The sequence below is a fragment of the Struthio camelus genome, chromosome 3 (assembly GCF_040807025.1).
Source record: "Struthio camelus isolate bStrCam1 chromosome 3, bStrCam1.hap1, whole genome shotgun sequence".
Lineage (NCBI taxonomy): Eukaryota > Metazoa > Chordata > Aves > Struthioniformes > Struthionidae > Struthio > Struthio camelus.
Window position 1 is genome coordinate 110,833,217 of NC_090944.1, and position 15,600 is coordinate 110,848,816.

Sequence of the window (15,600 nt, forward strand, 5' to 3'; positions counted from 1 at the left end):
CACAGATTTCTTGTATTTTGTTTCTTTAGACATTCTTCAGAATTAAAAAATAACTTTGCTCCTCACTTGGACTTTGAACCCTTTGAAATGAAATTGAGTGAGTTTTCCCCATACTCAGCTGGTTAGGATTTTAAGACCTCCTACTGTTTTTCTGCATAGGAAGTGCCATAGTTATTAAAATAGATTTGATCTTTTATCTAATCCACTAGATCAGCAGCTAGTTTTGTGATTTCTGATCCATAGCAGTATCAGAAAGTAGTAAAGTATCAGTGCATTTGACAATTTCACAGGAAAAATCGTATCTGCACTGGGTTTCACCAGGGTTTATAAAGCATAGTGACTCATAGCAAATATATCTGCAGTTAGAGTTCATGCGTGCAATCAGGCTGTCTTCTCTCCTCAATATTGCAGAAACTGAGAAGACAGAAAAATACAATGTATTGATGATTGTATCACTATCTTCAAAACCAAGACTAAACATGATCACACACACACATACATACACACACATGTATACACACACATATGCATATGTAATTCAGTTATTGTTCACCATCAGCTCTAGCTTTAATTCATTAAATTATGCCTTATTTTACATAGCTGTACATGTACCTATTTAACATATGATAAAAATTGGATACAGGCAAAGATCCCTTGCAGAATTTGTGGTCCTAGTTACAAGATTCATCTTATGTGAATGTCTACAGTGTGGTCATTTAGTTTAGTCCATTCTTTTGCTTTCCTGGTAAGAGGTAGCTGCTCTAGAAAGCCTTCTAAGCTTTTCCTAACCAGATATGCCACTACTAATCTTTCCAAAATGTGATGTCAATGGAGCTGCAGCTGGTTAAAGGGCTATGCAGGGCAAAAAGTGGTATTAGTGGCTAATAAAGGCTAATTCTTTTGCAAGCAAAATTAGCTCGCTTCACTAGCTTGTTATGACTTGAAGTGTCTGGCCACTGAACTATGCATCTGGCTCATTTGTTGCTCTCAAAGAGCTTGCACCCTGACTGACAGCTGTGCCGGGCTGGAAAAAAGTAACCTAAGTGACTAAGAACAAGAGGACTTCAGTCTGTGTGACTTTAGGACAGTAGCAATCCGTGCAAGCAGCTTCATAAGCAAAAGTGACGAACCAACACAGAATATGTGGGATATGGATCCTGGCTTCAGGCACTAATTTTCCTTAACTGACTGGTTCATAACGCAGAACATTCTGTTGCCCACAGATTCTGCCTCCTATTCATGACTACCTAGGAGACATAACCGTCCATTCACTGGTTGCAGCAACCCTAACTTATCTCTAGAGACCTAATGAAAACATTTATTACAAGTCCCCAATCCTCTTGTGATGCTCCAAAGTGATTTAAACTACAGTAGAATAGCCTAAGCTCTGTAGACATATATTTATTTTTACTCACTGATGTTTTGGAGTAAATGCCACATCTGAGTGTTTTTATTATCAAGTTCCTGTTCCTGCACAATGCAGCTGTACCTATTCTAAACTCCTTCATCAAAGGGGATCATTTCCTTTTTTTTTTAATCTCAGATCAGTTTACCCAGAGCAGTTGTCCCTGACTTCCTTAAATCTGACCAGCATAAAAGCTTTTTAAACAGGCTTCCCTGCATCATTTCTTTCTTTACCACACACTTAGAAATGTGTTTTTTGTACAAATATGCACACACAAGCACACACACACACACACACACATGCCCATGCATATTTTAATCCCTTTCTCCTTCACTTCTGCAGCCTTGTGCAGAGTCAGATTGACAAAGGACTCGTGAAAAGGCTTACTGCCAGAGAGCAATGTAGCACACACTTCCTCATGTACTTGGGGTGCTTTACATTTGTTTTAATGCTAACTTGTTTGTGACTTACTTTTCTGAAAGAAAATTGTTCACACTTCTGAAATCTGTGATAATACCATGCAAACAAATATGCATTAAAACCGGGATGATTTACTTTTTCACCATGGTATTCTTTTTGCAGGTGATTTAAGACTCGGTGTTCACATAAGATATGAAGAATTGGTGATTTTGCCTTTGGTGCTATTAAACCCTTGAATGTTGTTCCTGGATTGAGAGTTTGTAGACACCACATCAAAATACTGGTTTATGTTGGTAAGTAAATTCCATGTCCCCAAGTTTTTTTCATTATCAGATGATATTAGAGTTAAAAGAGAACTTGGACTAATGAATGAGTGAGTTTGGCTTCTATAGCATGCCTGTGACATTTCTTTTTTTGCAACACAGACCACTGTGAAGTTCTACTACCAGTGTTTTGGTAGAGGCTGGAACGGGAAAGAAGATGCCTATAGGTCCAACTCCTCACCCCAGAAGCTACAAAGGAGAGTCCTACAGGCTGATATAGACATAAGATGCCTGAACTTGGGCTTTCTTTTGCATCTATATTGCTTTCTTCCCTGTAGAACTTTTTAGGATTACTCAACAGCTGGGTACAGCCTTCAAGCCTGACATTGTGAAAGGCTGAGAGATGCAAAAGCTAGTAGTATCAATATCCTTTGCTTCCTGAAGTTCTTAGAAAATCTTGCAAGATTAAACTCCCAGTATTTTTTTTAACCCTGTAGGGAACTTTTCTCGTATAGAAAGGAAAATGTAGAGGGTCTTCGATCCAGTCTTAGACACAGAGGTGTGCTTAAATATCATGTGGAGAAGAGTCTACCATATAGTCCTTAGCAAGCTATAATTTCGCATGTTTAAATGATGTAGAGAAATTACAGAAGTGCTATCTTGTAATGACCAGGATGGTAGAGACAAGCGCTGGTGCTAGAGCTGGACCTAAAAAGAAGCTAGCCAACCAGGAAAGCATTTGCTGGGATAACTTGCTTGCAAGAGATACTGGTGTTAAGGAGACCTCCTTTGTTTAGATGCAGCCGCAGTTAGAATGGCAGAAATATGTGCTACCATTCTTGAGTCTTAGGTCTGCTGACCATGCTTGAGTCTCTGAATCTCAAGTATTAGTCTTTTTCTTGCTGGATCAGATAGCTTCTCTGAAAGAGGCAAAGAATTACTATGGGTCTACAGTGTAGACTGTCATCTTTTCCTGTATCCATTCCCATTTGCTTATACCCTCTTCCTTGCTCACACCGCAACCCTCTCAATTCACTCTCTCCAGCAGAAAAAAGTCTTAATTTTGAGGCCAGTGCAGGGACTGATAGGTTGGGAACCTTGTTGTCTTTTTCTCGTTATGGGCTACGTTGTGGCCATTGTTAAGACCTTTCCCTATAATTTGCCTCCTGAAGAAACACAACTCTATACAAATCTTTTTTACTTTGTTTTGCTGTTACCACAGTGCCCTACTGTACCTCACTAGTTTCAAATCGTACCCTCATAACAAAGGCAGAAGCACTGATCAAATCTTTTTTGCTTTTATGATCTCCCTATTTTCTCCTGTTGTAACTCCACATTTGAATTTTTTTTTCCTGCTTTTCTCTCTTTAGTTTGGGAAAGTGTTTTCTTGGAAAGAAATAACACCGTGCTACAGCAACAGCCAGCAGTGGTGCAGTTGCCTCAGCGCTAAGCTGATAATGTAGACAGTGCTGAAGCGTTTCTACTTTTGTACTCTGAACTTCTTTTTTTCTGAGCTAGTTTCCTGATTTGTCTCATTAGCACTGATTTGCTTTGTACTGAGTGCAATTGCTCTGCTGGTGAGAGTTACAGCAACTAGATCTCAATTTTTGCCTAGCATAGGCAAAGCAGTAGTGACGACTGCCTCTCCCTGGTTTTTCCTTGGCAAACTTCCCAGAAAGATGTGTACTTAATTGTACTTTGCTCTCTGTGGTCAGCAGCAATATCTCAGCTTTTAGTATCTCAACGGTATCTGTATATTTAACTCTCTACATGACCAAGGCTTCACCTCCTCTCATAAAGAGTAACTCTGTATTACAATCAAACTGAAAATACGCAGTTGAAATGATTACGTTTATTGTATATACAGTTAATTCTACTTTCATGTGCTGCTTCACCTGCCTCTTGTAACATCAAAAATCTCACTTTCTTTTGGATAAATAGTATCATTTTCTGTGAGAGCCTTTCTCTCCTTCTTCCTTGTGAAGAAACACAATACCTGAATGTCTTCTACACCATATAAAAGCTGTTATTGAGTTATGGGCAGAGAAGCATCTGTCTGTCCAAATGCTTCAAAAGAAACCTCTAAATGAGCAGACAATAGATCCAGGAACAGCACAAGAGTGGGAATATGAGACCTGCAATATGTAGTATGACTCTTTTAGCCCAGCCTTCCCTATTTCCACATTGGTGCTAAATATACTGCTGATGTCCTTGCCAGAAAACAAATGCACAGAATTTCTTCATCAATGTGTTTGGAAGGGCAATGAACACCGTTAGTTTAGGGATTGTTTCATTTCTCTAAATTTCCTATGAGATACATGTGAAAAAGAGACGCCACATTTTCATAACTGTGTATTTGTGAATGCAGTGGTGAAGTCTGCTAAACATAAGATCATTTCAATCAAATCTTTAATTTTAAATTTAGGCATTTTGATAATAAAAAACTTGACTTAATTTTTTAATCCAAATACATACCTTTCTTTCTCTTCATGAGCTCCTATTGTAGATTAAGAAAAGTAAAATTTGCATTCAAAGTGTCTGAATAGCTCTTGTGCAGTAAGAAGGTTATTTCAAAATGTTTAACTTGCTGGTAGCGTTTGCTTTAGATAAGTTAGCAATACTTTGCTAGCCACTGTTGTATTGTATTTTACATAGGAGACAGATAACCGTCCCTGGAACGAGCCTTTGCCTATAGCTAGTCGGGTTTACGTTTGTGTTTTCTTACCTCTAACTTCAGGAAATATGAGGGAAAATGATGTTGTTGAAAAAATACAGATTCAAATTAACTTGAAATTAATTTAAAAACTCAATTTAACATGAAATGTTTTTTGTTTAAAAATAGCAGGTCAATTTTGAAACATAATTATCCAGCTCTTCCAGGTTTCATATCTTTCTCACACCCAGCACCATCTTTCCTGCCCAGTTTTATAATCATGCTTTGTCCTTCCAAAAATGAATTTTTGGAAAATGTATTATTTGCCATTTTGTACCCTTAGTTCTATTAATGCAGAACAGAAAGCATCCAATACTGCAATCAGTGTCTCTTCAGATGCTTGCAGCTTCTCCTGTGGTTTCAGACCTATTCTATTCTGCATCAGTGACAGCAGGTCTTGTTTTGAACTTTAAATTTAAGTCTGCTTTTTTTTATATAGCCGAACTTGGAATGATTCCTCTTAAAAACTTTTATATAGCTTTGGAGCAAGCTTTTTAAGATCTCTTTCAGAATCTCTCTCTCTCTCTTTCTCTCACCATTCAATGAATAGTTCAAGTCTCTTTTTATAGCTTTTATCTTAGTAGAATTTTCTACTTCATCTATTGTTAAATGAAGTATTAGGTGGTTTCTAAAATAAGAAATATTGGATGCACGTTGCTTATTAAATCAGGTAGGTTTTGTTAATATGATTTATTTCAGAGTGCTTTTATTATAAACAGTAATTTTCAGTAAATAATCATGATTGTCTCACAGATGAGTAATACTTTTTATATTTCCTTTATAAAAGACTTAACCCCCTGCCACGTCCCCAGTGCATGTGGACATTTCTAACGTGTGTGTACACATGTACATTAGTACAATGTCTGAATCTGATGCAAGCCACATGGTAAGGACTGGCATATGCCACATTTCAGATGTAGCAGGTCATGGCTTGCGAGTGGGAGTACCCACATCAGCGTGTGCCTTTGTATGCCTCTTCTTCTCCAGTGGGGTAGTATGGAAGGGCCTCCACCATCACCTTTCTAGTGGTGCATTCCCCTCACTGGCTGCTCTGGAGGGCAGTTGCCTTTTTTCTTCCCAGGGAGCCCCCACAAATGCTGCAGCCTCTAAGTGGTCTACAGAGGTGCCCACTAGCTCTATCTGACAGGCTGGGATCCCAGATTCAGAGTGAAGAAGGGATGTGGCCCTGGAGCTGCATGCAGTGAGCATTGCTGGGTGGAAATTAGGGACTGAATGTGCGAGTCTGCTGTCTATGAGACCAGATAGGTACTTTGAAGTTTGGGAACTTCTACTTTTTAACGGTTTTCCGTTCTCAGCCCTACAGCTAGCTTACTGCTGGCTGACTCTAGAGAGTCACTTCATGATTCTAAGTTGCGGTTTCTTCACCTACAAAATCAGGGGTAATGATCAAAGCACTTTGAGATAGCGAAATGAAAAGAACTATGGTTATTATGATTATATTGCTTACTGTTAATATTAGAAAGGAGAGTACTGTGTTCTTGCATTCAGAAAGAATCAAATGCTGTTAGCCTAGTGGAACTGTAACAATAGCATAAGGAATGCTGGTAAAATACCAGCATGACATGGCTTGAGTTAGAAATGTTATGTATTTGCCACATGTTAGGAACCACTAACTCCAGTGGCTACTGTAACTGATTAAGAATTGTATGGGGATCTGTTTTGAATAGCCGTGATTTAAAAATATCTTGGAATGTAACACTGGAAAAGAAAATACATTTCCTGAAATCTGCCTCAGTGCAGTTTTATTTTTCAATGTCTAATTTCTGTTTTTTCTCCTGTTTATTTTTCTTTAAATTATTGTTTTAAATACTGTTTCTTCATTTGCCCGAAGAGTTGGCATTTATCAGAAGCCACATGCTGAAAAGCAGCTGTGTAGTTATATGTACTCTATTTATTTCAGAGAGAAAATCAGTATTTCAGGGAGAAGAATCTGTTGGTCTTCCTGATTTCTGTAGGATAAAAGAGAAAGGAAACTTGAAATGTTTTTTGTATGCTTCTATCATGCCTATTGATTTCTGCTTTAAGAATTAATCATGACAGTTGAAAAGGATCTGATGAAATGTTAGGCTTTTTACAATTCCTATAGCCTCTACTTAAAGTGCATTAAGCGCTTAAACTCAGCCTTTCTAAGCTTGAATGGATGTTTTAAAGTAAGAGTTATCTTCCATTTTATAATGAAACAAAAACTGTAGAGCTATGAGTAACATCACAGACATTTTTCTTCATGAACAACTTCAACAGCTTTAAATCACTGATAGTGTTATTTCTGCCCTGCAGGGTGAAGGCTCAGTGAGAAGACCTTCCTGTGCCACAGAGAAGGACAGGACATTGACAGCTTTGTAAGTACAGTGTCTAGCTCTAATAGAGCTTTCTTCTATGGCTTAGAATGAATTATTTATTCCCTGTATGTTTTATTTTACCAGTTATATAACAGCTTTGAAGTACATATGCTTGTGAGTTAAGAGTTTAAAAAAATTTTAAAAAGTTTCTCTCAGTCCTCAGCCTGCTTCTGGTGTTGTCAATGGAAGCTTTACCCTGGAGTTAAATGAATACAGAGTTAGGTTTAGACTAAGCCCTGTTAAAATTCCAGGCATAAAGAGCTCTATGAGTTTAAAAGATTGTTGTCAGCATTTGCTTTAATTTAAATCAGTAACTTTATGTATTTATTCAAATTTGCAATGTTTCTAGTCTCCCTGACACTTTTTTCAGATTAGAACTTGATCTCTTGAGGAAGTATTAGGAAGTATTCAGACAATTAATTTAGTCAGCCTGATTCTTCCTTTCATTAACCTAAAAAAACATACCTTCCATCGTCCTCAGAGCCTTATCAGAGAAGCAGCTTATGCTTGAAATGTTGCCATCTTTGACTGTTTTGGTTTTGAGGTGGAAAAATCCAGAGTTCTGGATCCTCCAAAAAACCACTTTGACTCCCCTTTGTATAACAGGGGATTCTGTCTTTGAAGCCCTCACTGCCCTTAAATGTGATATGGAAGTGGGAGTGAGTGCTGTTCAGATACCAGACCAGAGGTTATAAGTGACTCAGTAAACTGTATTGAGACCAGAGGATGGTCTATCCCAGCTCCAGAGCACTTTATGCTTCCCAGCAAGGTGCCCTGGCCAGAAAGTGAAGAGCAGCATTGTGTACTAGCTGTTGAAATTGATACTGCCTGGCAGCCCCAGGACCTGGGGAACATTCAACACCTGCCCATCTGTCTATGGACCAGTAGTGAGTTGATTATCTCCTCCTGTTAATTAATCCTGGATCTGTTGGCTTTCTAAGGTATATAGTGTACCTTATATATATACTATATTCTAAGGTATAGCTTGTAGCTTTGGAAGGTTCAAGTGGGTAGCTCAAATGGTCAGAGGGCTGGCCACAGCTATGTGGATGGTCCCTGCTTGTTCTGTCAAGCTCGCTGTCGTCAACTTTTGCTTTACTTAAACTCCAGTGAGCTTGTTCTGGTCCAAGCTTCGATGCTGTGACGCTGGCTGAATCAAATAGGAGCTGAATGATAACAGTCAGGCATCAGCAGCAGCCTAAGAGCATGACGCCTCTTTGCTGTCTTGCTAGCTGTCCTAATGGCCTTACAACATTGTACGGAGGAATGATTTCAAAGTGGCATTACTCTACGCTGCACACCTGAAGGCTCATCCATAAGAGCAGTACCCCCGGAGAGCAGTCCTGTACACTTCCATCAGAGACTGCAGTCACAGCCCCTATATCATGAATTAGGTAGGCAACATATTCCAGCAAGCCAGTAGAAGAGACAAATCTAAATGAAAAGATAGGAATTCCAGCAAGGCAGAATTTTTCTCTATGTTAGACTGAATATAACCTGGAAGCAATGCTGTCAAAGGGTTTGTATCTAGTAGTAAAGCTTAGCAGCAAATTATTGAGCAGCCGGAAGGAGACACAACAAATTCTTTCAGTCTCAAGAAAACTTTCAAATGGAGTATTGAAATTTGAGGAATTTTGTCCTCATTGTCAGGAAAACATTTCCCCTGTGTAGACTTGATTGCTTAATAGCTCTGTGATTTTAATAAGGTTATTTTGGACATCAGAGCTGCTAAAGCTGAAATGATGTAAGTTGTTGTAATAAATGTGTATGTAGAGTTTGGCTCTCGTGGCTTTACAGAATTACTCAGACTTCCTTTATTTAAAAAAGGAAACGCATTTCCCACGTGCTAAAAGCAACAGCCCTCCAGTGGAAAGAAGAACTTGGTAATCCACAAGTTGATGATAGGGGACAGTGTGAGGCAGAAGTGTCACTTGAACACACTGCTTCAGGTGCGCTGGCAGGGGTTAAAGCGGTCACAGCTCTGCTAACACAGAGAAAATAGTAAAGTGGCTAAAAGCTACCTGGCAAACAATGTCAGTTCTGAGGCTATTGTGAGTTTTCTACTCAGTGGCCATAGGATTCCTAGTCTAAAATAACTTATTTAATTGTCACTACAAGAGATGAATGCCCAGAAGAAATAGTTTTTTTAATAGTTGGAATTGACTGAGTGTAGTTTTGATGATTGGAAATGAAATAGTAAAATGGTCAAAAACATTTCAATGGTCTTGGCACATTTAATACTGTGTAACTGATTAAAATGTAAATGATTACATGGTAACTAGAAAGATGCTAGGTACCATACCAGGCTGGTAGTATGAGAATGACTTGGCAAATGAGATGTTATATATAGTATGTACTTGGGAGTGACTCAGGTAAAGCTTCTTAGTCATATGAGCATATTTGATGAGAATGAGATGTTTCTGGAAGACTGAGCAAACAGTTTGAATTGAATGCTCACTCTGTTAAGAAAAAAGACTCCTGGAGTCATACTATTGTGATCCATTTTTCTGTGTGTTCGTACATCCTATTGTCTGATCCAAAAAGCTGTAATGACCAATTAGGACATTTGTCCAATGTCCTAATGTCCAATTGGCTGGACATACAGCCAGTTGTTTAAAGACACTTAAGTATCTAAAGATGCAAATAGGTATCTAGTGGTATTACCAGAAGTGGTCAGGTCCTTGCTTTCAATTTAGTGATGATTTTGTGAAAATTCAACTCAGGGCTAGCTCCACCCAGAAATCCATTCTGGAATTTATCCGGAAAAGATGGACAGGATCCTACCCTATGCCTAGGAACACGCCTGGGATCCCTAGAAGGGGAGGCACAAAACTCAGCACACCAATGAAGAGGCTGCTAGCAAGTGGACAATGTCCAGAAGAAAGATAGGACTTATGTCTCACTTTTCTCCCAATTCAGGACACAGCCCAGCCTCCTTCCACTTGGATTCCTCAGCCGAGAACTGTTGTTGAGTGACTAAGAAGGACATTTCATGCAAATCACTGCCCCCTCCTTCACTTTGTCCTGCCACACCTCACCCCACTTTTGCCAAATCGCTTATAAGGACCTGATGGGACCTTGAGTCCGCGTCTTACATAAGGTTTACTACCTAACAAGCTTCAGGTATCATGTATTATGATCCCTTATCTGTTTGCTCAAAGCTGCTTTGCATTGCATAGCTAGCACTGGGAAACATCTTCTGTAGTTTTCCAAGAGACAAACAATTCCCAAAACTCTTTGGCCAGTTTCTAGATCCTTAGTCAGCTCTTAAAAGTGTCTCCTTTTCAGCAGTTTTTCAAAGTGCTAATTTCTAGCCCACTGCTCCTTTCTTCAAGTTGTATTTGCTCCCTCCCTCCAGTCCTTCCCTGACTTTACTTAACTGTCTTGTAGTCATTATGGAGGCATCATCCTCTCAACTCAGTGAGATTAACACTAATACTGAACTCCTATGTTCATTTCTATACTGATTAGAATCAGTCTCACTCCAGCTGTTATCTCAACTATCAGCTATCATTCTGTTTACAGCATTGATATTTTTCAGCTCTACAAATTCATACATTTCCTAGCCTGAAAGGTCCACAGAATCATTTAATCTGACCTTTTATGCAAAATAATCCATAGAAATGTGCATAATGAGAAGAAAAAACTTTAGTCTCGTTCATGGTCATGAATTGAAGTGCTGTATTTGGTTTTAGAAATTGTGCTTAACAAATTTGGACAAATCTAGAGAAATGTTAAAAAAAATGGCAGTAGGATTGCCAAAATAAGACCCACAGTATGACGTTAAGCTGGGAGAATTGTTCATGTTAATTCTGAGAAGTTTAAAGGGACACCTGTTATTGTCCACAATACAAAGGAAAATATAAAGAGAAAGGATTTGATTATTCTCTTTAGTCAACAAAGAGAAAGAAGAAAAGAAAGAAAGAAGAAAAGTGGCTCTAAGCTTTGTGAGGGGAAAATCTGAGATTATATATCCAGGGAAAGTTTTTAACTGTAAGAACTCTTAGCCAAGGAAACTGGCTGCCAGCCGAAGCTTCAGAATCACCATCACTGAAGGTATTTAGGGCTAGACTAGACGGCCGTCTGTCAAGAAAAGGATAAAGAAATCAGTCCAACCACAATGTAGGGATAATCTGACAGAGTTCCCTGCCAAATTTCTACCCCAAATACTGTATAATTAAGTTGGAATGGAAAAGGAAGGCATTTTTGCTTGCCAAATCTGTTGCTGTTATGATCTTAAAAGCACAATTAATCTCACTTTTAAAAAACTGTATTCTTAATAGCTTTTTAATTTTATTTTATTTACTTTGTAACTGGAACGTATAGAATTCAGAGTAGTTTCCAGCCATATCAATCCTAACTTAGAATATTGTTACATTTTTCTTGAAATAAAAATGAAATAAAAATATTTAGAATCTGAAATAACTCTGGGAATGAAAAATTGTTTTACAATTTTTTTCATAGGAATTTCTTGGACATTGTCAGATCACTTATGCCAAGCCTGAGGAAAGACTGTCAAGAAGATATTTATTTTTTGCATGCTTAAGTAAAGGTATGCAGGACGGTAAGACTGGAGGGCTAGGCGGATTATAATGGTATGGTTAGCTTTTTACCTCTGTGTCACAAGTTCAAATATAGGTCAAGAGGGATATTTCCCATTCATTACAGCTGCTCTTCAGGGGCTTTGAAAAGTAGGTTGGTGATAATGACTTAGTTCTAGTGGACAGGTAAGTAACTCTTGTACAACACAAGATTCAAAGACTGAAGCAAACTGGCAGACTAAGGCCACCAGTAATCAAGAACTGGGGGTTCAGATTTTTAAAGACATCTTACTTATTTTTAACATGCAAGCAGTAACCTAAGCCCTTCACGTAAATCTAAGTAGCCATTTATCTGATACATTGAATAGGTTTAAAATTACAGCCTACTGTCCTCAACAAATTTTCAGTGCAACTTTGCTTCACTACCATTCAGTGCAGCCTCAATAATCCTCTGATTTCCCCCTTGTTTACACCAGCACATATTGTAAAAGAAGATGGATGGCACAGTTTATTAGCTTTCAAGTACATTGCTGCAAGCATAGTCTCTTTTCACAGCAAAGTCTTCCACTGCATCAGTCATATCAGAGATAGCAGGCTAGTACAGAGATGAAGCAGATAATATAGTTTTAAAGAAGCTCTTTCATTACATAAAATTAATCTTTAAGTAATAAATTGATCTTCGATTAATCAAGTGAATACTGATTTTATGCAGAAATGTAACACATGGAATTTAATATTTACAAACAAAGTACTGTCCATACATTGCATTACCTCATTTATGCTGTAAAGAAAGTCCTATTTTCTAAGAAATACTGTACATTATCAAGGATAACTCATTTTTGCAAAAGTGAGTCTGGCACGTTGTCACTCTGCATGATGAAAATAAGCGTCACATGATGGAAGGGAAGCATGAATATGTGTTATCTGATGTATACAACTGAAAAGGCAAAACAGTGAAATCATCAAGCCACAGTAGCCGGAGTGAACCAATAAGAAAGAGTATTGTACACTGGAATTGTAAACAATCAAACAAAGATTACACTTTAATGTGGAACTGTGCATGATTTTTAGATGAAAAGGTAGATTGTTATTTTATGTAGTCTTTCTACACTTTGACTTTTAGGATTCTATAACTTATTGATTCCAATGGAATATATAATTACTAATAGTGAAAAAAAAGACATTGGGAAATCTTCCTCATTCTCATCTCAATGTATTCTTTTATTTGCAGTAATTTTTGATCAGATGTTAAAACTCAAATTTTAGTAGCAGAAATAAAAAAAAATCTAGTGCTCTTTATTTCAGAAAGTGTTCAAGATGCTGTATATGGGTGGGGCTGTAATATTTATGTGCATCAAAAATGCTGTTTTGTGTATCACTTGAGACAGGTCTGCAAACACGCCATGCACGTGCTTCTCATAGCCTTTATCTTCTCTTTTGAACAGTTCTGTGAAACCACATGTGTTTGAGTTTGTAAATATGGATGTCAAATAAAATGCAAGAAAGCCTCACAGTCTGAAGAATTTGCTTCTAAATGTGGCAGAGTCTATTTCCCTCATTCCTTCCGGCTCCACCACTGATAGAGAAAACCGCTATGACAGGAAGAACATACCATTTCCTCTTGAAGAGACTCATTGCTGGTGTCAGTAGCTCACACTTTTTCAGATATTCGTCTTTCTGTGTTGACGCACTTTCAACTGCACACAGTATGAGACCTGTACATTTTAATTTGCTTAAATAGGACATTTTGTGCTGAAAACAGTCAAGTCAGGCTACCACATAATGGGAGCTTTTTTATTCAACCATTCAGGCAGTGCATGGCGTGACCCAGCTCAGCTGACTGCTGAGCTGTCTCTTTTAGAAGATCAGTAAGAATCTGCAAGTTGTGCCGTTTTTACTTGCTACTTGTCTAGCACAGAATCACAGAATGGTTGAGGCTGGACGGGATCTCTGGACATCCTCTAGCTCAAGCAGGGTCACCTAGAGCACATTGCCCAGGATCGTGTCCAGATGGCTTTTGAATATCTCCAGGGATGGAGGCTCCACAGCCCTCTGGGCAATTTGCTCCAGTGCTTGGTTACCCTCACAGTAAATAAGTTTTTCCTCAGCATTGGACTTGTTTGGAATAATTCATTTATTACTGAACATATAGGTATATATCTATTAACAAGTATTTGGGGGAATTTTCTGGTGCTGCTAATATTCTCACAAGACTTCCATTGAAGAGGGAGAAAGAAAATACTACTGAAGGAAGCTTTGAGTGAACTTAAGAAAAAAGTTTCAAGTACATTTGATATTCTTCTCAAAATATTCACAATTTTGCCTGTGGCGAGCACACCTCATTACCCCTGTCATGCTACTTCATAACTTCTTTTTATATTCTACTTGCTCATCTGCTTCAATGTTCTTTATTTTCTAATTTTTATCCACCACCCTTTTTCCAGTTTTCACTCTTTCCAGCTTGCACACAGACACCATCTCTCTTTACCGCACAGGTTTCCTACACAATAGAGATCTAGTTAGCCTTCTGAAATTCAAACGCCAGGCAAAACAAAAACTGTACAAAACCTTCACAAGGTAAGTTTTCCTGCTTCTGTGTGAGGAGCATCTACGTTACCCGTAGTAACTGCCAGAACAAAAATCACATCTTGCGCAATGAGTTGTGTTCTTGACCAACCTACTCTTTTCCCCACACTTTCCTTTAAATCTGCTAAGGTTACTACAACTCTTTTCCAGTCAAGAGAAAGTCTGGCCTGTGTGTGTGTATAGTTACAGCATTTCAGAGGAGAATATCATGTAAGGAATTGTCTATAAAAATGCTTAGAATAAAGTAGATTGAGAACAGATTTAGTACAGAAATTAGGAAGTCATTCCAGTGTTCTTTTCTTTTCTAAATAGCATATTGCAAATAAAATCTCTGAGGCAAGATTCTGGACAAAGACATTCCTTTGAAAACAGACCACAAGATTCCTGATCTTCTTAATGGATAAAAAGAAAGAATTGCTGCCAGTCTGGGAGACTCAGAACGCTCATCCTTCTGAACAGCGTGGACAAGTACAGAATATTGTCCAATGTACTCATCTCTGAGCAGAAATAAAGCAAATTTTTCTGTGCTCTGACTGCCTCATAGGAACTTGAAAAAAAAAAAAGAAAAAAAAAATCCCTCCCTTTCTTTTTTGTTTTTGCTAATTTCTGAACGAATTTTTTGGGGTAAGGCATTTGGAGCTGTATATTTGATTTTCACTGAGAAATGGTGATCTACTGCACAGTTCAGAGGTTTGGAGCCAGAGGTTCATTTATTTAAGTCTTGGGGAATCTACAGGGGCATTAGCAACATTTAGTAATGCCTTGTCAATCTTTGTATCTACATAGGTGTAAAACCCTTGTTTTGGCCAAACAGTGAGTACTGAGGTGAGGCTCCTTCCCAACTATGCAGTCTTCCCAACTTCTAAGCTATAAATACTTGTCTTATAGTTTTCATAAACTTTATTGCATTTTGTTGTCTCTCCTGGCTTAACAGTTATTCCCTTGTGTCTTCATGGGAAGAATACATGTCATGGCCTGGCTCTGACAGCACAAGGGCAGTGAAACAAAGAACACAAGCATGTTTTCTTCTGTTATATACCATGAGAAGGCAAACTGTACCCTGGAACAGCCACTTCCTCTGGTTGGCAGTCACCAAATTGTGAAAGGTGGTATATCTAGCAATAGTCAGGGACCACTGATTTAGATAATAGCACTTACCTGCGTTAAAGTCCTGTGAAAAGCAGCGTATATTGTTGTCTATTCTCAGTATGACTGAGGGGTATGACATTTAGATTATAAAAGACAGTTATGTAAGAAGTAGGTGACATATATCAGACGTGCTATCTTTGCTTTACAGTGTTCCCCAGTGAAA

At 38.2% G+C, this 15,600-nt stretch overlaps 1 protein-coding gene across 2 annotated transcripts in view; it reads left to right on the forward strand.

The window, feature by feature from the left end:
- ZFP36L2 (ZFP36 ring finger protein like 2) overlaps window positions 1-13,210 on the forward strand; it is a 186,440-nt gene extending 173,230 nt beyond the window's left edge. Inside the window, exons 3-6 of one of the 2 annotated variants that reach the window (XM_068939673.1) lie at window positions 1,988-2,118; window positions 7,100-7,161; window positions 10,081-10,284; window positions 11,626-13,210. The gene's annotated coding sequence lies outside the window, so the exon portion shown is untranslated. The remainder of the gene's footprint in view (window positions 1-1,987; window positions 2,119-7,099; window positions 7,162-10,080; window positions 10,285-11,625) is intronic. The other variant, XM_068939675.1, reaches the window with a different exon arrangement.
- Window positions 13,211-15,600: the final 2,390 nt, after the last annotated feature.